The sequence below is a fragment of the Ciconia boyciana genome, chromosome 10, assembly GCF_034638445.1.
Source record: "Ciconia boyciana chromosome 10, ASM3463844v1, whole genome shotgun sequence".
Taxonomy (NCBI): Eukaryota; Metazoa; Chordata; class Aves; order Ciconiiformes; family Ciconiidae; genus Ciconia; species Ciconia boyciana.
This window is the reverse complement of record NC_132943.1, coordinates 40296829-40324184: the sequence shown is the minus strand read 5'-3', so window position 1 is coordinate 40324184 and position 27356 is coordinate 40296829. Positions and strand designations below refer to the sequence as shown.

Here is a 27356-nt window from a genome sequence, read left to right as displayed (position 1 = left end):
TTAATTCATTCACATCAGCATTGATCAGAAGCAGCTACTGAGTATCAGGAAGACATCGGGATGTCAGTACATGGCGTTCAAGGCCAGCGTAATTACCACAGAAATGAAGGATGCTGAGATCAGTCCAAACAATCGGGTGTAATTATAATGGAAAATTCGGATCTTTTGTGGTTTTCACCCCGCATGCACCATCTGAAGACTCACATCGTTCAAAGGCTTGTGGTTTCTGTGAGTCTGGAGTCCAAAACAAAGGTGTCAGCTGCTCCAAAAACTGTAGCTGGTGAGTACATTTTTAAGGTGATGATGACAATGTTCAAATGATATTTCCCACCAGTGAACCACTGTAAGGCAAGGGAAAGGAGACTGCACTGCTCATAACTGATGCTGCTCCAGGCTTTCAAACCCCTGTGCAAATTCAAGTGAAATTTTAAGTGTGTTATGGCACTGTGCGGCTCTGGCAGAATAGTTCAATGCCACTTGAGGATTCCAGGAGGGCTGGTGGAGCAAGACTGCAAGACTTTGGATGTGTCAGTCTCTCCAATAAAGCGTTAGGTTTAGGTATCCAAAAGCCTGAAATCCCACATGCAGAGGGATGCCTTCCTGAAAACACATCTGCTGTGAGAAGGGCTGTGACAGAAGTTGGGAGGGGAGAAATCTTCCAAGATGAATGATCCTTTCTCATCTTTACCAGCCATTGCACTCCATCATCATTTTAAAACCTCCCATGTAAATAAATGCACCGCTATATCCTGTCTCCGGTTCTCCTCCATTTCCCGGGCTCCTCTCCTCCTGCCAGACATCCCCTTTCTCCCTCCGCACCTGGGGAAGCACAGGAAGGGTTGGCAGGATGCAGCATTGGCAGATGACTGGTCTCTTCTGCTCTCACTCCAGTCCCTCCAGATGAAGCCCCTTTCATTAGCACCACTGCCCCCCACCCCAGCGGGAACCTTCTGTCCCCAAACTCCATCCGTCCTCTTTCCAAAACACGGAAAGCAGGAGGGGACAGCGGGGACGAGAAGGCTGGTTGCCCACGTGTCCTATGGCAAGTATCACGCTCGGATTCAGCTCAGTGAATACCACGCTGGCCACGCGTGGGCTGCCTGGGGCCGCTTCATGCCATAAAATATCCCAGAGCTGCCAGGGAGTAACACTTTTAATTTCCGTGTGGTGAAACATCAGCTCTGGACGAGCTTTGCAGGGCCTGGCGGCGCGTGCACGACCGGACTGCTTCGTGTCCCCACGCACGGCTGGCCCTGCGCTCCCCTGCTTGCACGGCCCTTATAGCTCAGCACCTATAGCTCATGCAGGATGCACAGCTCTTGCGAGCGCAACCGGGGCTGCTGCAAGTCCCCATTGCGCGGCCAATGCTGCCACCCTAATGCAAAGCAAAGAATATATGTGCACCAGGCGGAGAGCCTCCGTCCCCGTCCCTGCACCCTGGCCGCGCAGCCCTGCGGCGTGCGTGCGGAGCCCGCCGGGGAACCACGCTGGGGGCATGGAGCTGGGGGATGCTTTACCCGCTGGTTCTCAGAGCTTCCAGAACGGGCACAATCGGCCTCCTGCAAGGCGCGGGAGTTTATGGGAAAGCCGTCCCAGGCTGGTAAAACGGATGCACGGTGCTACAGGTGCGGCCCTCGCTGACGGAGAGCGGGGAGAAGAGAAGAGAAGAGAAGAGAAGAGAAGAGAAGAGAAGAGAAGAGAAGAGAAGAGAAGAGAAGAGAAGAGAAGAGAAGAGAAGAGAAGAGAAGAGAAGAGAAGAGAAGAGAAGAGAAGAGAAGAGAGGCCGCTTGCCCTTCTCAGCCCCTGTGTGGCCAAATGAAGAAAGAATTTCTTACATGCTCTTTCTCACGGTCACATGATGTGAAAAATCGTTAAAAGAAACCTGAAAAGAGTATCCGGCAGAGCATCAGACCGATGGAAAAAGACTTGGCGCTGTCATTTTTATCCGTCTTGGGACACTAGGTAACAGGACCGTTTTAAAAAAGCATCGAAATGTGCCGAATAACTAAACCAAATGCTCTTGCCTATTAGTTTAATATTTTCCCTCTGTGACTATTTCACTAATTTCTCCTCCAATGAAAATTGCCTCCCAAAAGCAGGCGGGGAGGCCGTTCGGCGGGCCTGCTCCCGCTAGGAAAATGGCAATGCTGACACCTACCGTCGGCAGCGCTCCGGCACCGCCCGCAGCCGGCCCGCCGCGCCTCAGCCCCGGCCCCGGCCCCGGGCCCGGCCTGCCGGGCCTGCCGGGCCTGCCGGGCCTGCCGGGCCTGCCGAGCCTGCCGGGCCTGCCGGGCCTGCCGAGCCTGCCGGGCCTGCCGGGCCTGCCGGGCCTGCCGAGCCTGCCGGGCCTGCCGGCGGGCTGGGGGCAAGCACCCACCCGTCAGCTGAGGAAGTGTAACCCGTGCCCTGATGGGCCGGCCCGGAGAACGACCCGAAGGGCAGATGTGTAGAGGAGGGCGTATTGCACCGATCGCGTTTTTGTCGTTCCAAAGGTACGTACGTCGTGGGCTAAGGTGCCTTCAAAGTATACATACTCAGTGCAGGTAAACTTGCTTTAGGAGACCCACAGGACTTTTACGCATTCATTCTCTCCCTTTTCTAGATTTATTTTCTCTATGAAGTTTTACACTGAGTTTTCCTTTCATCCAATTAGCACTAAAATATTTTTTCGTCACGGTGCAGATAGGAAACGTTTCATTTCCTGCGGCAAGAAAGAATAAACTGCCCCCGAAAAGCCTTAAAGCTGACAAATGAAGCTTATAACGGTGTTTGTGCCTCTGCTGCGGCGTTTGAACGCTGCGTCTCTAATAACGTTGAGGTGACGTTCCGGAGGCCCTTGTTGGGTATGTGCTAGGAACCATCAACGGGGGGAGGAATAAAACCAAATGCAATACTGAGAGACACTGGCTATTAATAGAAACAGAGAAATGGTGTATGGCCGTGCATACGCTACGGAGGATAAGCAGAATCCACCGTTTCCACGCACGGCAAAGCAAGCAAAGTGGCTTTTTCAAAAAGTTGCAGAAGTTTATTGTAAGATGAGTTATTCCTAATTACATTTTTTAAGAGTGCCCTTACTGGAGCATTCCCAATTATAAGCAATTAATTTATTTATAAACCGGTACTACAGCCATTCCCGCTAGCATCTCCTCGACACATTATGCACGACAAGCAGCTATTGTTGCAAAGTACAACTGAAATGATCCTGCCATTTCTGACGTATCTCATCAAAAGTCATTTGAAAATAACAGAAGCTTGGGGCTTGTTTTTCCTCTCACATCTTTATCAATATTCAGAGCTAGTATGCGAGAGGCCCAGCTGTGGTGCATTGGCATGAAACTATGTAAGATCAACACCTGATGAGCATTTTAACTATAATACAAGGTGTATTTAAGCAGGGGTGATGGTTTTGGTGGGGCTCTTGGGAGGAAGGCAGCAGCTGGGCTGGTTGGAAATTGTCTAGTGAATGACTTCATCAAGAAGAGCAACTCCTCAGACAGGTTGGTAATGGTGGGGCTCTCTGGTATGCTGGAGAGCTTGAGCCAAGCCCCTGTGTTGCTCAATTTGGGCTTAAATCTCCTTCCTGCTTCCCTGCTTCCTTTGGTGTTGGCTAATTTGGAGGAGCAATGTTTTTTCTCCCTGCTTCAACAATATTGCATTCTCAATCAGAAAGGGGGGACCTCAAAAAAAGCTCTGTTTTTGCAAGCTAGAAAAATGGTATCTTGCTAAGCTGTTCTCTACCCTAGTATTTATGTTGCAACACCATCTGCCTCCTGCAATGTGTTTGCTGTATGTGTGTACCCCAAAGAGCTGTTTGCTTGGTGGATGGATGCAGGAAGACCAGCGAGGTCATGGTGCTGCCTCTATCCCAGTTGTCTCTTTGTGGTTAGCTCAGATTTTCTCTTTGCAGGGGGGCTTGCATCTCCCTCCTGCACAAGAGTGCAATGTCTCCTGTGATGATGTTCATTTGTCTTAGGGAAACATTTGCAGACCCTCACTGGGGTGGAGGAGTTCATGCTCTGGGCACTGAGCACAGAAGAGCTCCCAGGTAAGCGTCAGGGAGGGAGGAGGAGGAAGGACTGCATGAGCCAGCAAGGTGAAGCCTGGCAGTCTGTGGGATCCTGGTGGCTAGGAGCCACCCGGCCACCACTCAGCAAGGAGCTAACACATGGTCATCGTGGCTGAAGCTCCTTGGGGAAAGAAGGGGGTTTGGACAGTTTCCAGGTACCTGCAGCCCAGGAGGTCCTACCTACAGCCCTGAAGCTAGGGGAGACTGGGGCTGTGTGGAAGAGCTACTTTGAGGGAGATGCAGTCCTTTCCAACACAATAATAAAATAAAACCCAGCTGCCTCTAAATGGGAGGAGGAAAAAAGCCTGGAGAGCAATGCTCTTCTGCCCCAAGTCAGAGTATTCAGCCCTACCTGCATGCCAGGGTGCTAAAACCAGTGGTGTATCAGCAGAGCAGAGACAATGTGGTGTTGGCACAGGGCTGGCTGCTCTCACTTGGGTATCTCATGGGTTTTGGGCACCTTCTAACTTTACTAACATGTAGGGAGAGGTAGGGGAAAGTATTTCAAAGCAATGATATAATCCCACTCTCTTTTTTCAGCGTATGAGGTAATGAACATCTTTAGTGCTTAAAGGTGCTGTGAGAAGCTGCAGGGCATGTGTGAATGCCAATGTTTTATGGAAGGGGTGGTTTTACTGCCAGCAGACTTTTAAAAAAAAAAATCCCTGCAGTTTATATTAATAAGACTGGATGTTATTGCGTGTCAGGAGTTATTGTGATTTATAAAGTACTTCTTACTTGGTGTGTAATGAAAACACTTGGCTCTCGGTCCCAGTCACTAACGGGAGATGATAGTAGCTTTATCTGCAATAGCCAACTTGACCTGGAACCTTCTATCATTTTTAATGATATTTTAGTGCTGCCTTTTGCTTTCACCTGAGCTTAGGGTAGCCTCAACTTTCCTAATGTGAATAAATAATAGAATCCTTTTTATAAAAGAAGGAATTTCAGAAGAAAGGGAGGCAACTGCACTGCTTGGTATTAATGCCCCAAATGGCACTGCTCCATGAGTGCAGATCCTCATTGTGCAAAGCTGTGGAGTTGGTCCTTTAATAACATGCTCTGCTTGCTGTTCCCAAGCCTCTCATTCAGGACTATTATTCTTCTGTTGAGAATTTGACACATATTAAAGATGCCAAAAATATAACAGGGGGAAAGGGGTGGAGATGGGTGTAAGTAGATGGATGGGTCCAGAGCTAAATAATTGTTCCCAAGCGTGCTGCTTTGAAAAAACACCCTGTATTTAACACCAAAAGTGTATTACTGCAAAATAGCTGTGAGTGGGGAAAAGACCCTTTCAGAAGGGGACTCCTCAGGACCATGCTGGATTATTCTTTGCCCCAAAAGCATGTGCATATATGTAAATTTTAAAAAGCAAGAGAACTGACATGCACAGGGCTGCCTTTGCTACTCCCCTGTTCAGCTGTTCTTTAAATGATTAGGTAAGGTATGGGTATAGCTTTAACTGGGGATCACTAGCCCTGCAAAGGCAGGGCTGGCCCCTAAGATAACGCCTTCCCTTGTTGGCTCCTACCATGATAACACAACCCAGTATAAAACTTTCTACCTGTGCCTCATCTTTGCAACGTGAGCTGTTTTGGTGTAGTCCTATGGCATCCCTGGGGTTAGAGCACATGGGAATTACTGGGGAGGCTGGGAAGAGCTCAGCAAACTCCCTGAGTGGGGAAAGGTGTCAGAAATAGCTCCTGCCTGAGCAAAGCCCCAGTGCACAGTAATACTGCACTGGCTCCATCTAGCTGCAGGGAAAGTTTTATTTAAAAAACAAAACTAGAAGTAGCTAATGCATCCTGCTGGTCTAAATCACAGGATTGTATAGGTTGGAAAAGACCTTTAAGATCGAGTCCAACCGTCAAATGCAACAAGGCTCGTGCCCTCTCCTGGGAGCAGCAGGAAAGCTGGGCACAGAGGCCCCCTTCTCGTGCAGAGCTGCGTTTCCTTGGTGCATGTGGATGCAGGGCTGCAGGAACAGAGGAGACCCTGCCCTTGCCTGTCCTGCTGTGCCTGCGACTGCCTGTGAGAAGCCTGGCCCACCTGGCAGGGAACCAGCAAAAAAGCATCATGCTTGGGCTGCTTGTAAGTTGGATGCCGGAAACAAGTACAATATAACTCTTTTCCAGGAGCGAGGAAAAGAGCTTCCCACCTAGGGGACTGAAAAAATCTCATAAATACCCAGAAATGTGGACATTTTTTGGTGGAGAAGATGGGTGATGTCACCTGATCTTGTCTGCTCTTGTCTTGTCCCTGAGCAAGGCTGGCCCCATCCAGCCCCACTTGGCATGGAAAAAGCTCCCATCAGCCTCCCATGGAATTTCTATACTTGTAAAACCCCATGAGCTATTTCACCAGCAGCTGGGACATGTGATAGGGCCAAATCAAGAAGCTGGAAAAACCTAGGTGAGAGGAATTGGTACTAGATATCTTGTCACTGTACCTGGCAGTCTGGTCTTTTAGGCTGTGCTTATTTTATAACTAAATGTAAGACTAGGTCCAAGGCAGAAATACGATGTAAAAGGAGAATAAAGATAAAATACACTTAACTTTAGGCGATGAATGCCATCTTCCTTTGAGATGGGATGGTGCATCAGGAAAATGGCAAGGGATAGTCTTCTATAGAATCACTGTAGCAGCCGTGAGAGCCAAGTACAAGGGATGGTACAATTACCTGAGAAAATGGCAAATATTTTACAGGCAGCCTCCCTCTGGAATGCGGGTGGAGAATGACCACAGATGCTTACAGGAGACTTAATTGTCCTTGCCAGCAAGGCTCATTATCCATACATAAACATATGTGCTGCTGCTTAACAGCAAAGTGAATTTTTTTCAAGAGAATATTTTAGATCTGAACTGCTTGAGTGTCAAATTAGTTGAGTCTGGCTTCATTTTAATTACACCAGCCATTGGATTGTGCAGGAGCATGAGGGATGTGCTACTTTTGTAGTCAGAAGAAGAAATGTTTGCAAAATGACTACCTATAAAACATTGCTCTGTCATTCAGCGTTGCCACAGGAGCAATGTCGGAGGTCAGCAATGAGTCTTAATGTGTCTTTCAGTGGGTTTTTGCTCAGGGCCTCAGCCAGGGTTACCTTTTTGAGAGGTTTCTGCCTCTCATTGATTGAAACTATGTAAAGTGAGAGCTGCACCTTGGGTCTGTTGCCCTACACCTCCTGCAGTCTCTTGTATCAGAGCAGGCAGGTGGAGAACACAGCCAGGTTAGACTAAACTTTATTAATCCTCGTTCTGCATTTGTGTAAGGCACTGGAGAGCCTGATCCCAGGGAAGCAGGCGATTTCCTGCAGGTATTTAACAAGGTGTGGCAGGAAAATGGGGAGAGGGCAGCAGCTCTGGAGGCAGAATTGCCAATGAAGTGGTTTTCTCTCCTCAGGCTCCATTTAGAACCACCTTGCTGGTGATGAGCATGAGGCCCAGGTACTTCAAAGCATGTGTAATGTTAGGAGTGGGCTCAAAGAGCAGCCTTTGAAGTGTGAATTGAAGAATAGTGGGTTGGGCATGGGATGAGTGGGGAGAGCATCCTGACAAGTGGAACAGGTTGGGTGAAAGGAGGGAGGGAATTTTTTTTTGCCAAGCTAGCATATCAGTGTTAACCAGGAGACCTGTTTGCATCTCTTCAGCTTGGTCAGATATTTCAAATAATAAAGTTAACTGTGGCAGTAATCAAGCTGTTGGATATTGTAATGGGTGAAGTATAATTGAAACATGCCAGAACACAGCTGCTGTCAGATGGTGCTCGATGAATGAGAGGCTTGTCATGGGCTGGTGCTCACTCCCCCCTTCTCATGGGCAGGAGTGAACAAAACCCATTTCAGCAAGTGAGCTGGGCTTGGCTGGGCATGGCACCCCAAGCTTGCAGAGCTTGGGCAATCCTGCACTTCACAGAAAATTAAATAAAATCACCAGGGTTATTTTGCATGTCCCCCAGTCCTTTCTGCAGCTCAGCAGTGCAAAGGGATGCTGCTAACACCCAGCCTCTGCTGTCTCCCTGCAGCCTGAGCATGGCATTTCTAAAGCACAACTTGTGATTTTATTTTTTTTTATTTCCTAGGACTGAAAAAGATGCTCAGCACAGCATGGCTGCCTGTCAGGGCAAGATACATCCTTGTATGGGTTTCTCCCATGAGCGGATGGCAGATTTTACAAGCATGTTGTTGGGGTGTCTTACTTTTTCTGATAGCCAACTCATTACATTTGAATGTGGATTTTTGGGGATGATGAAAGCCAAAGTTACAACATTGTAAGCCTTTAAAAAGTCCATCTGTCCTTGTACTGTAAACTTAGCAGAAAAAGCTCTGAGTGTGCAGGAATGGAAACCCAATGCCTGCAGCAAGTCTCAGCTCATACTGTTTGTGAATAAAGGTTAATAACGTTTGAAACTCTTAAAACTCAGGGTTCAGTCTATTATCCTTAGGCAAAAAAAGCTTTAAGAATTAATTCAGGATTTCCCTTGTCAGAGCAGGGCCCTGAACTGAGGATCTGCAGCTCCTGAGTGCTGCTTCCAAAATCCCAAGCTGCTTGGTATTCCTCGTATCAAAATCAGGAGGGGAAATATGAGTGATGGCTGTTCCTTCTAAATTGGTACTGAAACAGGGAGTCCTGCCTGCTTGTACCAAATAAAACATCATCTTGGCAGGGCTGCTGTTTGATGAGCAGTTCAGGCTATAGCTGGTGTCAGACTCCATGCACAGCAGGAAAACAAGTAGCACACTTTGTCCCATCTCTTACCAAGAACAGCAAACCAATATGTACAATCAAGCCCAGGCATTAAAAAAAAAACCCACCCACAACAAAGCCAAAGTATAACTGACCAAGCAGCAAGAGATTAAAAGCCAGAAAAAGGCATTACAGTCTACCATAATCCCCACCTCTTCCTGCCAATGTTTCAGTGTTTAGGGCGCTCATTCTCACTTTTCCCAGCTGAAGGTGCTCAGTGTTCACTTTTTTCTACCTCCCTTGTTACCATGAGCTTTTCCTCACAAAAAAAGGAGATTTCTAACTCTAATGGGACATCTAGAAAACAAAGTGATGTCCCAAGACTGAGGCAGAAGTCACAAGCAATGCTAACACATTGAACAAAACAGGCACGAGATGAAACAGACAATTAAAAGAACACCCAACATATTTATATCTCCCTTCTCATTAGTAAGACCCAAAAAAAGGTGCAAACCCACAAAAGAAAATCCTCTAGTGAATAGGGAGCATGAATAGCAAGCATATCTGAGCCCCATGGGCCGTTCCTGCTCTTGTGGGGGGAGTGATGACTGCAGCCCCACAGCTCGAAGGAGCTCGGCGGGACAAGAGGGGACACAGGACTGGGGGAGCACAGGAGGACGAGGGCTGCTACCGAGATCGTGCCCTTGTTTGGATTCCAAAACCCCCAGTGCTTGGCTTTTCCCCTGTATTCAAAAGTTATGAGCCAAATCCTGCAGAAACTGTCAGTGGTTTTAAAGAAAAGCACCCCAAGCCAGGTTTTTTCATTGATCTGCTTTTGTTTTCTTTCTGGGTTTTTGAGCCCGGTAAGTGTTGCTGAATCAGGGTTTTCCATAACCATGAGAGCTACAAATTTGCCTCTGGAAAACTATGAAATCACTTGGGGTACTGACAAAAAGTCTGGTGATGGAGCAGCTCTGGGATTTGGCTGCAGCTGAAGGTGGTCACATTAACAGCTTTCAATTACCATCAGCTACAACCTGAGGTCTGGGGCTTGTTAAGGTAGGAGTATTTTTGGTTTAAAAGCCTCCTGTGCCCCACTTAAGAGTGCCCTGAGTGAAGGGGGGAGAAGTTGGAGCTCTCAGCCATGTGGGGTTGTGAAGCTGCTTGGTGAGTCCTGTTGCCTTTATCCTTTGGAGAATCTGGAGGTCTGTTCTCCAGCTGGTCCTCTGTGCCTGAAATGGTTTTGCAGGCTTGGTCCTGGGTATAGCTGGTGGCTGCTGCCCACAGCATGTGGGGTCTGTCTCTTACGGAGTGGCCTGAGTCCCAACTTGGTCCTCCAGGAGTGAGCAGAGTATAAATAAGGATGATAATATTCCTTGTTTGTGCTAGTTTGGCTCGTTCTCTTACCTTGCTTGCTTGTAAAGAGACAACTTGCCCCATGTGCCCAGCTTTCTGCAGCAGAGCGCTCGCGGAGCCTAATCTCAGCCTGGTCACAGTCTGGGTAGAAAAGCCTCACTTGTGCTAACAAGGTCATAAATCTTCCCCGGTCCCACACTGGACTGATTGCCCTTCTGAGGAGCTTGCTCGGAGCCTCTGAAATCGCTGGAGTCTCCCACTGTGTGTAGATCAAAGGGAGCAGCTCTCTGTGATAAAGGTAGGAGCTATCAGGATGTCAATAAATAAATTGGACTTCTGGCCAAGCTGTCAGAGCTTGTGTCTGAACATAGGGTGGGTGACAGCCAGGCACTATTATTATGGAAAATACCATATCTGAGATGATATCCCCCTGACCCTGTCCTTCCAGGTGCAATACACACCAAAAAAGTCTCTGCCTTGAAGATTTTACTGCTTGAGCAGGGTTACGTGGGGAGGAAGGGAATTGCTCCGGGTTACATGACAGCTTGGGGCAGAGCTAAGGATAGACGTGGGCTTTGCCAGTTGTTGTCCTAGCAGAGCTCGCACGCAGCTCCTGCAACAGGAGCAGGCTGGCAGCTCTCATATTGCCTGTGCAGGGGAGGGACATCTTGTAAAAATAGTCAACAGTTTCTCTTTTCCCCTATTCTTGCTCACTTTCCTATTTCCCAGGGGACTTCTGAGAATACTGATGCTGTAGTGTTTGTGCACGTGGAGCAGGCTTCCTCTAACGTTTGGTCTCATCCCACCGAACCCATCTTGTGTGTCGGCTGCTTCCCCTGCTCTCCTCCTGCACGCCTTCCCGGGGAGCAGGGGCTGCAGCCTCCTCCTCCGTTACGGTGTCTGAAAGGGCTCTGCCAAAGTTTCACACGCAGATTTGCTGCCATCGAGGTTTTCTTCGTTTTCCCTTAGCTGAATTATTGTGAACATTTAAATTTAGCAAGAGAAGAGCCTCAAAAGTGTCGGCTTCTGTGCTCAGGGAGAGAGATTGCTGCTTCTTTTAAGGTTTTCCTAAAAAGTGCATGTTGCAGAAGGAAAACCCATGCAAGCGAGGCAGGCCGCTGGCAAAGCAGCGGCCTGCTTGGCTCCTCCTTGCCGTTTTCAGGATGCTCAGGTGCTGTTTCAGGGCACAGCAACGAGCTTTCCATTGCCAGAAAGGCTGCTCTGTGTGGGTGACTACTTTGTTTTCTTTCCTTTTTTCTTCCCCCCGCCCCAGCCAGAGCCTCGGCACAACTTCTGGATCTCCTACGTTGCCATCTGACTGCAGCACGTGCCTTGCCCGGCGCTTGGCACCCGCAGAAGGGTGTCCGGGCACGGCTTTTAGCGAGGAACCGGGAAGTCTCTGCGCCGTGCTAGGGATGCGCTGCAGCCCCGGGTTGACGTGGGTGATATCTCTCCTGGGGCTTTTTGCCCCGATGCCCTAACAGGGAGCTCCTTCTGCAGAGGAGAGAGCAGGCAAAGGAAAGCCAAAATTCAGGCTTCTGCAAGATGTGCTGTGTATTAGCTAGCTTGCTTTCAGTGACTCAGGGGGGATATCATCATCGTTTTACCTCTTGCTTATTTTTGAGACCAGGCAGAACACCTTCCTTATTTTATCATCGCAATTGCATAACATGCAGCGCTTCCCTTCCTCCCTTAAAGAACTTGCTTTACAAATCATCGCCTTTTCTTTTTTTCTTTCATGTGATGGCAAAAGGAGGCTCTTTCATTACTGAAATGTACTCGATGGTTAATTGTATGCATGTGTACTTCTGAGTTTGCCCAGAGGGCTGTGATAATCCCCAGATCTGCTGCAAAAGCCAGCCTGGTCTCCCCATCCTCTCTCCTCTGGGCAGCTTGTGACAGCCTGAAGTTTAAATAGGTGAGGAAGGCTGGGGGATCTCAGGGATGGGCCATTAGGACATTTAAATGTTTCTCCTAAATGCTAGGAAGGGCCTCAGTAGGGAGGAAAAAAAAAATAGGATGCTTAATTAACTGACCAAGATAATTAATACACACCCAGCTTCAGGCCTGCAGGGAGTGTACTGGAGTCAATGGGAAGAGCCACGTGAGGTGTGGCAGACGTTAACCCTGTGCTTTGCCTGCTGAATTGGCACTGGGATGGGGACGCGCATGGGGTGTAAAGCCCTGGTTAAGGGATCCTGCGAGCTTGGGGAAGACTGATTGGGTTTAATGCCAAATGCCCCTGGCCTGTGGACCCAGCTGTTAAATAACAGTGGTAACGCTATCCCCCTGCTCCATCGGTGAGGCCAGGAGAAGTGTAGTGGACTAATGGCTTTTATAGCCGAAATATTAGGAAGAAGCCATCCCAACTCTCTTAGAGCATCGGGGCTTAGGGGATTTTCTGCTCCTGGCCCGAAGAGGCTTCCTGCACAGGGCAGAGCCTGTTCCTGCCCGACCCCGGCATGCCTGGGGCGGTGGATGGGGATGCTGAGCTTCTGCAGGTGCCTTTGGGGAAAACGCTGCCAGGCTTGGGATCTGCCAAGCCTTCCCTGTGGGTAGACTGGAGGTGAAAAACAAGCGGGTTTGTTCCACGCTGAACATGCCCACGTCTTGTCACACAAATGTGCAGCACAGATGAAAACAAAAAACAAGCTACAGATGGACACTGGCAACCTGTCGCTAAGCACAAGCCTCTAAATTCAAAATAAACATAATGCAGCAGCTAGCGTCTTCTGAATGGGATCTACTGAATTCCCACTGCAGATATTGTAACGTCCTGATCGTCATTTGCAACCGGGACTTAATTTCATCCCAAATTTTGTCAGCGTGTAAAATAACTTCCTTGGATGGGTCATAAATTCTTATATTTGTTATTGGTGCCGCAGCAGAGTGTCTGAGTCCCGGTGAGGTATAGGGCCCCTGGGGAATTGCAGCAAGCTTGCTCAGAAGAAACTCCTGAAGATGACTGGAGCTGTCCTGAGACTCGCAGATGCTGCTTAGGTCATCCCTGCGAGGTGTCTCTAATCTTAGAAAGCACTAATAACAAAGGCGCCGCAACCGCCACGGGCAGTTCATCTGTTCCCCTGCCACTGGAAAGTTTTTCCTTCGTGCCTCTCCTAGCCCTCCTTCGCTGCAGGTGGCACCTCTTGCTTGCCCTGCCCTGTGCTACACAAGCCCAGGAGAGGAGGCAGCTCTCCCCAGCGGGTCTGGCAGGCTGCACGCAACAGAAATAGCCAAAGGAAACCACGCAGACGTTGTTCTTGACGTATATAAAACTGTCCTGGCTAAACGGGGTCATTTCTGGAGGGCGGGAGCCAAGAGCAGCCCGGAGAGGCGGCGGCAAAGGCGTTTTTCTAGAGCTGCAGCTCCTCTGGGCTGGCTCCCATGCAGAACTTCTTCTGGAGGCACTTAAGAGGCTTTAACTTAAGCTGCTCGCGATGTGCCAAGGCTTTCTTCTCCTACCCAAGGAGATAAGAGCAGCTGCGCTTGGCCGGACCCGAGCTCCCTCTCGCCTGGTATTTTGTCTTTGGCTGAGATCGGAAGTGGTTGTGAGGAGGGGAAGGTGGGCGCTTCCCTCCCCTAACCTCCTCGCCAGCCTCACGCCCCGTGGCTGTGGCTCCCGGGGCACTGAAAAACCCTGTGCCCGCCTCTCCCTGGAAGGGGGTCCCAGTCAGGCACGGGGAAATCAAGGGCCAAACTGCAGAGAAAGGTTTGTTGTTGACTGTGGTGGAGCCCCTGCAAAGTTCTCTGAGCTCCGAGTAATTAATCACGGAGCACGTGTATTTGTGTGTGTGCCCAGAGTAATTAACTGAAGTGAAGCACATGTATTTCCAATCTTACATGCTGTGGTTAAGATAGAAATGAAGATGACCGTCAAATTGAATTATTTCTGTATTAGCAAGGCTCAGGGACATCTCTACAGCTACGTAATGAATTTTAATTGTGCATATGATTGATTCCTGTCAGGGTTTCAAGTGAGATACTGCATCTGTATCCCACGAGGAAGACACTAACTATTAGCGTATAGGAAGGTATATGGAGAGTTAAGATTTGGGGACCTATTTTCCTTTCATGTTTGAAAATTTTCAAGCTGATGAAAACAGAGAAGCTCCTCCCAAGAATGTCCCTCTTCCCCGACGGACTGAAAAAAGGATCTCTGCACATCAATATACAGCTTGATGTTTTATACTTGGATTTACACAAAAAGAGAACTGAAAACAGAATTGATGCTCTGGTCCTGCAAGTATTCTCTCAAATGTCACAACTGACACCAGCCGCTCCATGGTGAACATCTGGGAGGTCCTCGCATCTCACTCCTATTCATGTTCGCCTCACTTTGATTAGTTGGGGTTTATTACCCAATATCTGCTCCTCGAGGTGCTGTGCGGCCTCCAGGTATGTCAAGGAGTTTCTCGGTACGCTAACACGCGTGCAGAGAGCAAGTCACAGCACAGGGAGGACTTCTACAGCCACAGAAGGACTTTGCTGTCGTCTTCTCTCTGCCGTGATGTTGCTGATAAACCTGGACAAAGACGGTGGCAGCGTGGTGACTTTCCCCGCCGTTAAAAGGCGCGTCGTTTCTACCTCTCCGCGGCACCACGCAGGGATGCTCTGCGATATACGTTGGACAAAAGTTATTCGTGGTTAAGCTGGTGGAGGAGACGCACACGTGAGGGCAACGCTATTCCAGGTGGGGTCGGGGAACGCCGAAATGGGGAACTCCAGCAGAGCGAGGCAAGTCCTGTGCGCGTCTCCCTGTGTCGTGAAGCAGGTATAGCCCTTCTGTGTGACACACGATTTTTAGTTATCCGCATAGTAATTTAACATAAAACACTTTTCAAAGGGCTAAGCGTTAAAGCACAAAGCAGAGTTACAAATATAACCTTTATCATTACCATTGTGAGGAAAATATTTCCATTGCTTAGCTTTCGTTTGCTGATGAAATACCATCTAGTGGCATCGGAAAAAAAAAAACCCCAAACTATGCTATGTTTTAATTGCAGCCTGGCTTTTGATCAGATGTGTATTTTGGAAAAAAAAAAAAAAAAAGTGGCTTTGTGTGTATTCTGTGTTACATTATTATTCAGTAAGCCCTAAATCACAAAAGCTCCTACGGGAAGATTCATTATCGCATTAAGCACGAGATAGGGAGGGGATGCCTTGCTGGCAGCCGCAGACAACGTGTTGCTGTTTTACTTTGTTTGGGTTGGTCCCCCCTCCCCTTTGGGGGCCATGTGCTCTAGAGAAACAGTTTAAGACACAGTTGGATGGAAAAAAAAAAAAAAAAAGAAAGAAGAAAGCCAGAAAGAGGCAAGTGACCTCAGTGCAAAGCGCTGCTTCGGCAGGCTGGAGGTTTCTAACGGCTTCCCTCCGACTTCAAACACCTCCCCAGCCTGCAGCGAGCCCTCGCCGAGCACCTTTGCAGCCTGATAAGCATCGCCAGTGAGACACGCTGCGGTACCCGGCCTCACCCCACGGGCATCTCCTCGTCCCCCCGAGGAGCTGGGCTCTCCAGCCCCGCGCCAGGGACTTCCACCGTCTCTACTTCTCTGCGATGCTGGCTTTTGTCCCCTGGTGTTTTCTCCCGCCCTCTGAAAGCTTTTCTCGCTTTCCGTGGGGTGATGGGGAGGGTGATGGCCCACCTCTGTCAGGGAAAGGACCTTCTGGAAAGAACCAAAACTCTTTGCAGAGCACCCAGATCTCCGTGTTGCAAGTAACAGGGAAATGAAAGCATTTTCTTCCCCGAATCGCTGATTTACGGTGGCTCAGCTTGTGGGTGACCGATCTGAGCCAGCAGCGGGGAAAAAAAGAGCCAAGATTTTGGAAAACGCTCAACACCTGTCTTCTGACAGGAGGCAGGCTGGGGGTGCGTCGCATGGGATGCTCACTGACAAATAGCCTGGCAAGCAGGGCTTTTTTTTTTTAAAAAAAGTGTAGGCCATGTTCTCAAAGCGACGATACACTTAAAAAAAAAAACAAAAACCAAAAAGGATATTAAAGCCCATTTATTCTGCTTTGAAAACTAAAATCCATGCGATGGAGGCCTCGCCTGGATTGTTCTTTTGGTTACAAAACCCCGTTCTTCCTGCGAGGGAATTCCGCAGTTTCAAGACTGACTGGTTCCCTAATTTGTGTCTTTAAAAAAAACAAAACCAAAGATACATCGCTTGTGTGTTACATTTTATTGATGTTACTGTAAAATACATATTTGCTTGCATTCCTAATTGGGGAAGCACAGATGGCAGTGGCTTCTGCTAGAGTGATATGCTCTTTAAAGTATCTGGTAACATTACAACAAAGTATAGTCATTAAAATGAGTCTCTGCCTGTGCCGCAGGAGTTTTGTTCTCAGGAGCAAGGCGCTCTCCTGGTTTAAGGAGGGAGGGCTTGGTTTAACCCGTCCCTGGGCTGGTACCTGGCACGGCGGGATAAATCCGGCACGGCAGGATAAATCTAGCGCGGCGGGATAAATCCGGCACGGTTCACCTGAGCACGAAACCGCTCGCTTGAGGGCGAATGGATCCTTCCTGCGTGGAGGCGTTCATAAGGGGGTGATGTGCCCGCAGGGTCTGGCACTGGTAGAAGTCACAGGTAAATTTATTTTGGTGTCGTGTTCCCTGCGGGCAGTGCGAGCAATGAAAGGGGAGCTAAGGAGCAGCGGCTGCCTCCTTGGCAATGCGTTGGTGCTTACGCCGCCTTGAGGACTTGGCCCTTGGAAGGGTAGCACTGCTTTGAAAGAAAAAATGAGAAAGAAAGAAAAAAAGGTAGCGTTGGGTGCAGGTCGTTCATCTTCTTCAGAAGGCTGTTTTAATTCTCTCTTCTCATCCAAATCAAGCTGTCACGAGCAACCGCAGAGCAAGTGAGCAGCATTTTGCAGAGCGCTTGCAATGTGTTGGCAGCTAGCAGCGAGCGCGCGCTGGGAGGGAGGGCGAAGCTCTTTCAGTCATTTCGTTTTAGAAGCAGTTTTGCGAGGAAGCTGCCGCTGGGTATCCTATGCTCTTTGATGCGCTCCTCTCCCCCGCTGCAGCTCCCTGCCCCAGAAAGCTCACCGCAACCAGGGCGTTTCACCGCCGACACCTCGGCCAACTCTGGTTTGGGGACAGCTCTGCATACGCCGATGCCCTTACGCCTCCCCTCACGTTAGGAGGGTTAAAATACTAACAGCTCGTCAGGAGCTGGAGTTTCATTAACTTTATGTTTTGAGAGGCTCCGCTCCAGCCGTGCGTTCGCACGCGTACCTGGTGTTACTGGTTTTGCAGTCTCCGGTGAGACTGATCGCGTGCTTGGCTTCTTGCAAAGTCCCCGTCCCCATCGGCCAGGGTGTTTTTGGGGACCTTCCCGAGCCTTGGCGGAGCTGTGCGGGTTGGGGAGGGGGACGGCAGAGCCCGCTCCCGCAGCCTGGCTGCCGGCAGGCGTTATGAGACACACGGAGCCATCAGCTCCTTCGGTTTTAATTAGAAGCCGTAACTATCCAGCTCGCAGAGCTGTGCAGTTACAAGGGCCTCCGGATTGTGGTTTGCTGCGGAAATTAAGGCTGGCTGGTAAAAATCCAGGCCTTTGGGACAAGAGGGAGCGAGCAGCTGACGGCAAGGTATGGAAAGCATACGTCCCCTGCCTGCCTGCTCTGCTTCCTTTTGCTGGAGTGGAAAAGGTTGCTATAGGATGGTATACGATGGCTATAGGGTCATTATACACCTTCTAATGGCAAGATTGCCCTTCATTCAGTTGTGGCAGGATTGAAGGAGCCGTAGGGAGTGCCATGGATGTAAACACGTCTCGTTGTTTAACACAAAGTGTGATTTACTAATGAGTTGGGTTTTTTTTCCCCCCCTACTACTTGTGGGTTGAATTTCGTAGGTGTGTGAGGACTTGAGGGAGAGGGAGAAAAGCCCCAGGGAAGGGTCCAAAAAGGTCCAAATGGTCCAAAATGGCAGTTTGGGGATCCAAACCATTCATCAAACCCATGCTTCAGGGGGTGGAACTGGGGCCTGTGACCCAGGTGCCATTTGCCAATGACCTTATTGATGTAGCCAGCTTTCTTCAGCAACTCTGGAAGCAGCAATTCAGAATCTGGGATTCCTCCTACTATATCCTGTGGCGTGTATGCGTTTCTGGTGTGTGCGTTCGTGGTGTAAAAACCATTCCTCACTGGGAGACGGCCCGTCAACAGTGCTGCCCTTGACAGAGAACAGAGGGGGTTGGCAGTGTCAAGATCCAGGAAAATCCCTTACAGCATCACGCCCTCCCGTTGGACGCGTTTCCAGCGCCCGGGACCGGGGAAGGTGGGCCAGCTGACCCGCTCTAAGCTTCATACAAGCTGTCAACGCGCTGCTAAGAGAGAGGCAGCTGGGGAAGAAGATGCCTCCGGCTCCCCGAGAAGATGCTCGCCCAGGCAGCATCCCCCGTGGGGCACCAGCACCTTGCTGGAAGGACGGGGGACTTCGGGGGAGCGCTCCCCCAGGCAGCGGCGAAGCGCGTTTCACGCGGAGCAGGTAAGCAGCCATAGATGCACACGCGGCATTGGTTTTGTCTGAGGTATCCATACGCCTCCAGCCAGGGGCTGCGCGGGGAGGAGGGTGGGAGAGAGGGGGGCGAGGTACCAGCTGCGTTACTAAGCCCGATCCCGAACCCTTTGAAGTCAATAGAAAAATTATCCTCGACTTTGATACACTTCGGATTGGGCCTTTTAAGTCATGTGAAAGACATTCGTGTTGTTAAAACAACAGCAGAAGATCACTGTCGGTTACATCTGCCTTTATTTTTTAATGGCAATGGTAGGTTTAGCCTTGGGCACTATCTGAGACTCATAAATAACCCATGTCAAGTGTAACACACCTACTGAACAGCCACAGAAGACAGAGGACTTGGCTGTTTATCTCCCTGCATTTTTCAGTAACGAGCCACTTGTACGTTAGGAGGGGTAGATGTCCTCTAGCATTCATTAATAAAGCATCCTTAAACAGCCAGGCTTCTCCTTGATCATGCAGGGCTAATGCGATAAATATCTTCTTTCCACACTCTCCTGACAACTGAAAGACAGGAATGCAGTCTAACTTACAACATTAGTTGTGCAAGAATATTACAGGACTTATTTCTTGTACGCATGTGTCACAGCTAGGTACGGCACCCACTTGCTGCCAGGAGAGTGAAGCAAAGCAAAGGCTTCCTGAAAAAGCATTCCCAGTACAGCACTGGAGTCAGCCCCCATGGTTACGGGATGCTGTGAAACCCCATGGGAAACCCAGGGTCGCGTCTAAACGTTATTCCATAGGCGCCCGCGTGGATGTGCTACGCAAGCCCCAGCCCGCTCGGTCAGCGGGTGCAGCTGCTGAAGGTCGGATGCCACCATCAAAATACCTTTGGGACCACCAGTCGCTGTCAGGAGTCAAAGCGGGCCTAAGCTATCTGAACCTCTTCATCGCTGCTTTCATCCAGTGTTTGGGTTTCTATTTCCCAATGGTTCACTGCAGCAGCAAGGCCTTATGTAAATAGATAGCACTGTCCACACCGATAATGTATAGGTACCAGCCATGTGGCCATTGACCTACGGCACCGGCGCGTCCCACAGCAGCCACGGAGAAGCATTGGTTTAATTCAGGCAGCGCAGAATCCCACCGGAGACTCAATGTAGACCATTGCATCACTTGCAGCACGCCAGTCCTTGAAAACCCTACAGGTGTGTGAGCTTGCATTGGGTTTTTTGCTTATCTAATGTGTTTTATTTACTTCCACCTCTTTCCAAGTATGTAGGCGTCTTGTCCGAGCCCTCCCGTTTTCGGAGAGGAGAAGGGGACAGACTCAGCTGCTGAGTGCTGTGCATAGATATTTTTTTCTCCTCTTTTTTTTCCTCTCTTTTCCCACCTCTGCCACCTGCTAATGACCGAGGAGAGCTATACCATTCCTGAACGGCCCAGTAGCTCTGGGGCGGATGTTGCTGGGGGCTGACTGCTGTTTTATTCTGTCGATTTAACAGTGAGGCAAAGCCAGGGCTTCCCGTTTAGGACACCTAAGATATTTTGTGGGGAACAGGGCTGCAGCGAGCTGCGTTCACAGTAAAAACAGCGGGATTACTGCGGACGCCTGGTCTAGAGCAGTCTGAAACGCTGATCCAAAGAGGGTTTGTTTCTAAGCTATTTAACCCCTTACCAGAAGAAAAAATGCGGTCAACCATGAAAGGGAATTTAATAAATGCAGCTCATACATAAATATTTGCTTCTGCTCCCAAGTGCCCGATTCCTCTAGTTCCTCTCGTTAAAGAAGAATCCCCGTGGGACACTCAAGTTTAAAAATGTTTCTGTTTCCAAAGCTTTTTAAAGACCTTACGTCCATACAGCCTGTATTGCTGTGGGGCAGGGAGAGGGGCCCGAAGGGACCGGCATATGCAGAAGCAGCTGTCCAACAGCCCCCCTCCTCCCTGGTAGGGGTGCGGAGCAGACCCCCCTCCCTCCAAAAAGTTGTTACCCGTTTTCTTCCCCTCCCTGTGCCCTCGCCTGGCAGCAGGTTGAGGTCTGTAAGGCTTTCCCCTTGTTGGGAGCAGATCCACCCTATCCTCAGGGCAGCAAAATTCAAGGAGGAGCGCAGTGAAAGAGCATCTCCGGAGCTGCCAGCCTATTTCCAGGCCGCCCTGCCGCGGAAAGGGCGAGCCGAAGGACAGAGCTGGGGACAGCGGCAGCTCTTCCCTCTGCCGCGCTTTCGTGCCTAGGAACTGGGCTACAGGAGCCGAAACAGGATGGAGCAGGCAGGGCTTCAGGCAGGAGGCTGCCTTTGGGGAGTGTGAATTAATCCCCCTCCTTAACCCCTGTTTAAATGGTCACGGGCTGGGGGGTATTTTAGAAGAAGCTAAAAGGCAGACATTTCGCTGCCTTACCCCTATGGCTTTGGATTTGCAAAGGACTTTGAGTATGCAGAAAGATTTTTACTCCACGGGGGCAATGTGTTCTCAGCGGTCTCCTTTTCTTACCCTGTCTTTTCATCTCCCTGGTCCCTTTCTCCCCGTCGCTGAGCCATGTCTTCCCTGAAACAAAAGCCTCCCTAAAAAAAAAAGACAGTTTAAGCACTCAGCCTGTGTTTTCCTCGCTGAGATTCGGACACGCAAGCGACAGTCCTTCTCAGCAGAAACCTTAGAGAAAAAGTGTTAATTGCTGAAGATTTGGGGTTTGGTTTTGCTAACCACAAATGCAAGTGGAAACAGCCTCATAGGATACGGTTGCGCTGAAAGCTGGCAGGTGTTAAATAGCACACCCAGGGCTTCGGCATCCTCCGGCTCCGCAGCTTTGTGGTGGTTTCTGACTAATAGGCACCAACTTCATTTTTACCTTTGAGGAGCCTTGGCAGATACTCACCGAACCCCCTCTTTCCCCCGGGGCTCAAGCCGCACTAAGTTAAAACCTTAGTTAAACCCTCGGAGGCATAGTCCGTCCCACAAACCAGTGCATCAAACCGGGCTGCTACACCAGTGTCTTAAAAGCAGCTTTCCACTCTCTTGCATGTGGGCAGAAACCCCGAGTCCTAATGACATCTGTACGAAACTGCCTCTTTCATGTCGAGCAGTTTCCATCCAAGACATTGAACTGAAATTTTATTTTGACGTACGAAGTGTACCTGAGGTTAGTTTCTTATAGGCCAGGAGATGGGTGCTTCCAACCATCGGGAAGCAACCACGAGATGGTTGCTTCCACTTTCAGAAAACAGATCTTACTCAAAGACCATTTAAACATCTCCCTTCTCCCCCCAGCCTCCTCTTTCCACCTCCTGATCTTTTTCGCAGGTAGGAACAAAAGGGGTTTTGCTGACTTGCTGTATTTCTAGCACCAGATGCCACAGTGGGACACCTGCACACGTGCCAGTTGGGAGAGCCAAAGCCCGGACCTGCTTTGGTTTTACCAAACGGGGCCGTTGGCTCTAGCGCACACACACGATCCTGTGTCTAGACTTTACACATTTATGATCCTCTGCGTGCAACAGGGCTTTTTTAGTACAAGAAGTTGGTTATCGGGCTTTGCAAGATCGGGAACGCTCTAAGTTTCTCTTTTAACGTCTAAAAAAAAATATGGGGCAGCCAGGAAGCTCCTGATTTTGCCAAACCTCACAGCATTTCTGCTTATATGAAGAGGGTTTTAAATGAGAGCTTGTTCTAGCCCTCGTGCTTCCAGCCGAAAGGCTGAACGTGGGACCTGCGTGCGTGCCGAAAGCCCAAACCGGAGTGCTAGCAAGGACCAGGACCACAAACTGAAGATTTATTTTCAGGTGGGTGAAGGAAGAACCAGCTCTCCCCAGCCCTGGCGATTCAGAGCGCTGGTAGTCCAAACGCAATCAAACCAGCGTTGAATCTAGGACAACCCCCTTGGGTAGAGGTCACCTCATCCCCCCGGCGCGTTGCAGAGGAGACGTGGCCGAGGGTCTCCGAGCAGAGGCAATGCCAGCGCACAGGCCGTGGTGCCATGAGTAAGGAAGGGGCTGTGTGCTCCTTCTGCCTGTCTCAGATACGAAAATGGCTCCTTAAATGCAGCTTTTCCCATTCAGAGCCTCATCCTGCCCCGTATGTCTCATCTCCTCGCCCTTCCCCCTGCACACCTGCCTCTTTAGTTGGGTAGCTTCCTTCCTCTGCCCATGGAAGCTGCCCACACGCCGTGCTGGGGCCAGGGGACACCCAGCCGCACGGCATCTCCCTTTCTCCACCAGCCCCCGACCCCCTGGGTGCCCCTGGCAGCGTTTTGGCCACGTTTGACGGAGGGGTAACCGCCGTCAGAACAAGCAGCACCCTCAGTTTTCATGACTGGGAGCAGGTGGGGAGAGGGGAGGCACCCAGGTGGGTGTTCGCTCTCTGCCAGCACATCTGGAGCCCACAGCTGGCAAGCAGGGCCACAGCTTGCCATGCCCTCAAATGGAAGCGGCTCTTCCGTGCAGAGAAACCTTTTTTTGGGGAAAGAGTGAGAAATGAAGGAAGCACAAGAAATACACGGAGGCTGGGAGGGGGCGATGAGGGGGTGGTGTAGCCAGAGCACAACTCCCTCCTCCTCCCTGCCTGCCCTCCGTTGTGCCCCTTCGATGCCGCAGCGCTCGACCCCCTCCTCAGGGGTGTCAGAGCCCGAACCCCGCGGGTATTTTGGGCTGGGCATCTCGGACCCCCCCATGGCCTCCCCCTGACCGTGGGGACGTGCGGTACCTCTCGGGGCTGGCTGTGCCTGAGTCCAGCAGTAGGTGATTAAGCATCCCTACTGCATGGCCCAGCCAAATTCATCCTCGAAACAAAATTAGAGTCTTACAATGCCATGGGAGGGGAAGAGGTGAAGGTGAGTATTTTGCGGGGGGTGTTAGTACGGCGTTTTTGCGTTGGTAAGATTTTCTTCTTATTTTATAAAACTCAAAACTGAGAACTGGATTTTATCAAAATGTCCCTTCTTGCACACCTGGTAAGAGGGAGGAAAGGAGATTTTTTTTTTTTTACCTGCAGAACGCACAGGAATTAAAACATCTCTGCAGATCTTAAAATCCTGATTACTCCTGCATTCACTCAGAAGCTGACGATGGGCAGAGTTTAATTTTAAAGCCCTCGTTCTGCGGCTTTGAAACAAACACTCTCTTCCTTCTGATAAATGATGAAAGTACCAGCAATTTATTTTTTAAAGCAAAAGATCACAGGAATTTCTGAGCTCCACACCCTGACTCAGATATAGATTTGTCCTTGCTGAGGTGATACTCTGTACTTTAACCATCGTATACTTCCCACCCTAGCGACACAGGGAACAAAAAGGTGTTGCCCCGAAATAATATATGTAGTGACAAAGAAATGGTAGCTTTAGTAAGGTTTTCCTGATGCGCTTGATGTACCAATTTCCAGTGGTGACTTTGTGGCATTGATTCCAGTAACAGTGAATTTGGCTTTTCAGGTTTTTTTTGTGTGTGCTTTGGCTTTTAAAAAAGTTATTACAAGCAATGTTATGGACAAACTTGAAGGTATAAGATTTTATTCTTCCTCTGCCACCACAGATAATGAAGTTTTATCAACTGCCTTTTATTATAGTAATCTAAAACTGTATCCTGTAATAGGGTCATAAAAATTTAATGAAACTCAATGCTGTATGAATAAAAAAAAAGAGAGAAAGAGAGGCTTTAGGGTGGACAAACGGAGAACAAAAGGGAATCCAAGTAGCTCAGGTGTCTCTAGTCCGGAGCCTCAGCAAACGATGCTCCTCCATCCTCATCTCCGTGCTGGCGTGTAGCCCGGGCACTCTTGCCCAATTCCCATTAGTGGGGTTTTGCCCCGGGTGTAAACTTTACCATACCCAAACTGATGTGCTGAAATGCAGCCCTGATCTTTATGATTTTTTTTTGTCTTTTTCCTACCGTTTAAACCCTTTCTGGTATGTTCTGCGGGGACTTTTAATGTATTGTTTCATCGCCTACTTAAAACGAAGGGGATGTTAATTACTCTGACACCAGGAAAAGCGCACATGCCGCCTAACTGACATTCACCGGTGCATTTCAAAGAGCAGATGTATACTACTATAGCATGGCAGTTACATTAGCTCTGCGCAATGACAATAGGAAAAACTGATAATAAACATCAAACTCATCTGCCTTTTACCACAGAAAAAAGAAAGTTCGAGTGTAGTGGAAAGTTTTGGGGGTTGTTTTGTAAATTACCCCTCTCTTTCCTGCTCTGAAACCTTTGGCCGGGGAAAGTTTTCAGGCTGGAGAAGAGAGCGAGCAGCCCACGTGCTCCTTAATTCTGGTTTTGCAAGGGCTGCTTGCGGCCCTGCTTCCCTCTTGCGCGGGGGTTTTACCAGGATGCGTTGAGAGGACGGTGAAGAGTTTGGGAAGGATGGATGCCCTACACGGATGGCTCTGGAGAGCACTAGGAGCTAAGTTCGTGGAAAGACGCGGAGCGTGTTTTGCTCTGGAAGGGTTCAAAGAGATTCCCTGCAAACGCGTGCAACTGCAAAGGCAACTTCTGCGGCGCAATGTTTTCTCATCTGCTCTCGATCCATCAAAAATGCACACCTAAAAATATCTGTCATTCATTTTGGGTAGCCAGCCTATTGTAAATGATAGGAGGTATTCCCTCCTTGGGCAGTAGCCGATACTAGACAAAATATGATAACCTGGCCTGTTATCAAAATACGCTAGCATGGCCTTTGCCACGCCAAAATTGGCTTCTAGCGCTCTAAAACAAATAGGTGCGCATAGGGGTAGGAGGTGATATGTCACTTTGGTTTTCTTACTGGCAAACATAAAAATGGCCAGAAATATTATAGTTCCTTTTGTGTAAGGCCGGTTGATGAGAGCCACTCACGCTCGGCAACGTGAACCTCAGTTTGTGCGGGGGGGTAACGTATGCAGAGAAAAAAACCGATCTGGAATGCCTGATATTTGTGACTGTGGCCTTGGTTTCATTTGTTAAATATCGTGGCAAGAAATCATTGAATATTGGAAACTTGATCAGAATAAGGCAAATAATGTTATTCCTTAGTTATTCTCCATGTGTTTTCCTTTCACAGAGCTTTTGCTGGGGACTTCTCCTTGTTTCCATCCTCTCTTCGGTCTGTTGCCATGCCTGCAGGTATGGACTAAAAGCAAGAATAAAGATTAAAACGAGCGGAAAAATTTTAATCAAAAGATTTTTAACAGAAAATTTGAATTTTAACTAAAAAAACTTGGCAGTGAAATAATTTCCATTCACAGTGCTGTTTTTTTCTTGAGAAAACTGAAGACCCCAAATCCAGAAATATGTTTCCAAAAGTAGAAAACTTAAGTTTGGGGTGGACATTTTTCAAGTTTGACTGGCAGAAATGAAAATGGAGGAAAAAAACCCAACAGTTTGGGGTTTTGATGGAAAACATTCCACCAAATTGCACATTTTTCTATCTGTTGAGGTAAATTGTAAAGGATGGGTCTTCAGGTACAATGAACTTGCATAGCTTTTTTTTTTTTTTTTCTGTTTCTCCTGTTCGGAACTAATGATCTTGACAAATTTATAGTAATTTGTACTAAATTCCAGCTTCCCCATATTTTTTTGATCTTACGATGCATGGTGTAGGTTGTGGCCTAAAAGGACTAATGTGATATTGAGAGTGAAGTGATAGAAATTTTATTCTTCATCTACATAGGTTTCCCTTTAGGTATATCACAGGTGGGCTTTTTTTTTCCCCCCGTTTATTTTAGTGAAAATGGAGAACATCGTGGTGAAAAGGGAAGCTTTAAAAATAACGTGTGATCTGGAAGCGTGAGTGCATAAATTATCAGAGCCAACTTTTGAAATATGCATTTGCAAGTGTTACAATCAGACACATTTCTGAAAGTAAACTGTAGTGGTTGTAAGATAAATGGCTCCCCAGAGGAAAGCAATAAATAGTACAGCCACACGCTCACTACACCTCGGCTGTGTGTTCCCATTATTTATGAAAAGGTAGAAAGCGAGCTACAATTCCAGAAAACCCTTTGATCAGCGTATTTATTTTTCAAGTACCTTTAAAAGTAGTATTAAAAACCCCCAAACCGAAGAGTCATTGAAAGACTGGAAATTGGCTGTGGATTTTGAATAGGCATGAAGGGCAAAAAATTGGGATGAGTACCCAATTTCTCTTGAAACCGCTCCCTGATATCCATGATACTGCAAAAAAGTATTAGACCACTGGAAACCAACTTTTTCTCTGCACCTTATTTTGCCCTTTCTTTCTCTGTCTTTGCTTCTTGTATATGTGGATTATAACATCTTTGAGCTTTTTGTTCTGTGATGGCCATGGGAGACTCTTACAGAAAATATTAAGTACTGTTACCATTAATATGTGTGTGTGTGTGTGTATTTTAGGTTGGAAGGGACACCTCTGGAGCTCATCTAATTCAACCTCCTGATGAAAAGAAAAAGGGCTAACTTCAAATGAAGATATTGGTTTAAGTGCTTTGTTGGATTGAGACCTAAACCTGAAAATTGAAAGGAAAAAGTCTGCATGTTTCCTGCAGCTGAAAGGAAGGCTGAAAGACCAGGAAAAAAAATAACCAACCACATCTGCAGTTCTTAGTTATCAAAGTAAAAAAACAAGCAGTTGTCTCACAACAGAAGCATAGCTGGTAAAATCATGGAAATACTGGTTGTGAGTCTATAAACAAGTTTGCGTTGAAAACACTGTTAAAACTGGCTCTTGGGATTTCCTCCCTGAATTCACATCACTTATAGAAAGTGTCTGGATTGCAAGTCTAGGCTGGATGTCTGGATCTCTGTAGAGGTTTTGAGACATCTCGGTGAA

General features: G+C 48.6%; 1 long non-coding RNA gene across 1 annotated transcript; it reads left to right on the top strand.

Annotated features, from left to right (window-relative positions):
- The first annotated feature begins 2248 nt into the window (after nucleotides 1-2248).
- Nucleotides 2249-27356, top strand: LOC140657748 (uncharacterized). The gene is made up of 3 exons (XR_012044471.1): nucleotides 2249-2492; nucleotides 25611-25672; nucleotides 26921-27356. It is a non-coding gene; the product is annotated as an uncharacterized lncRNA (long non-coding RNA).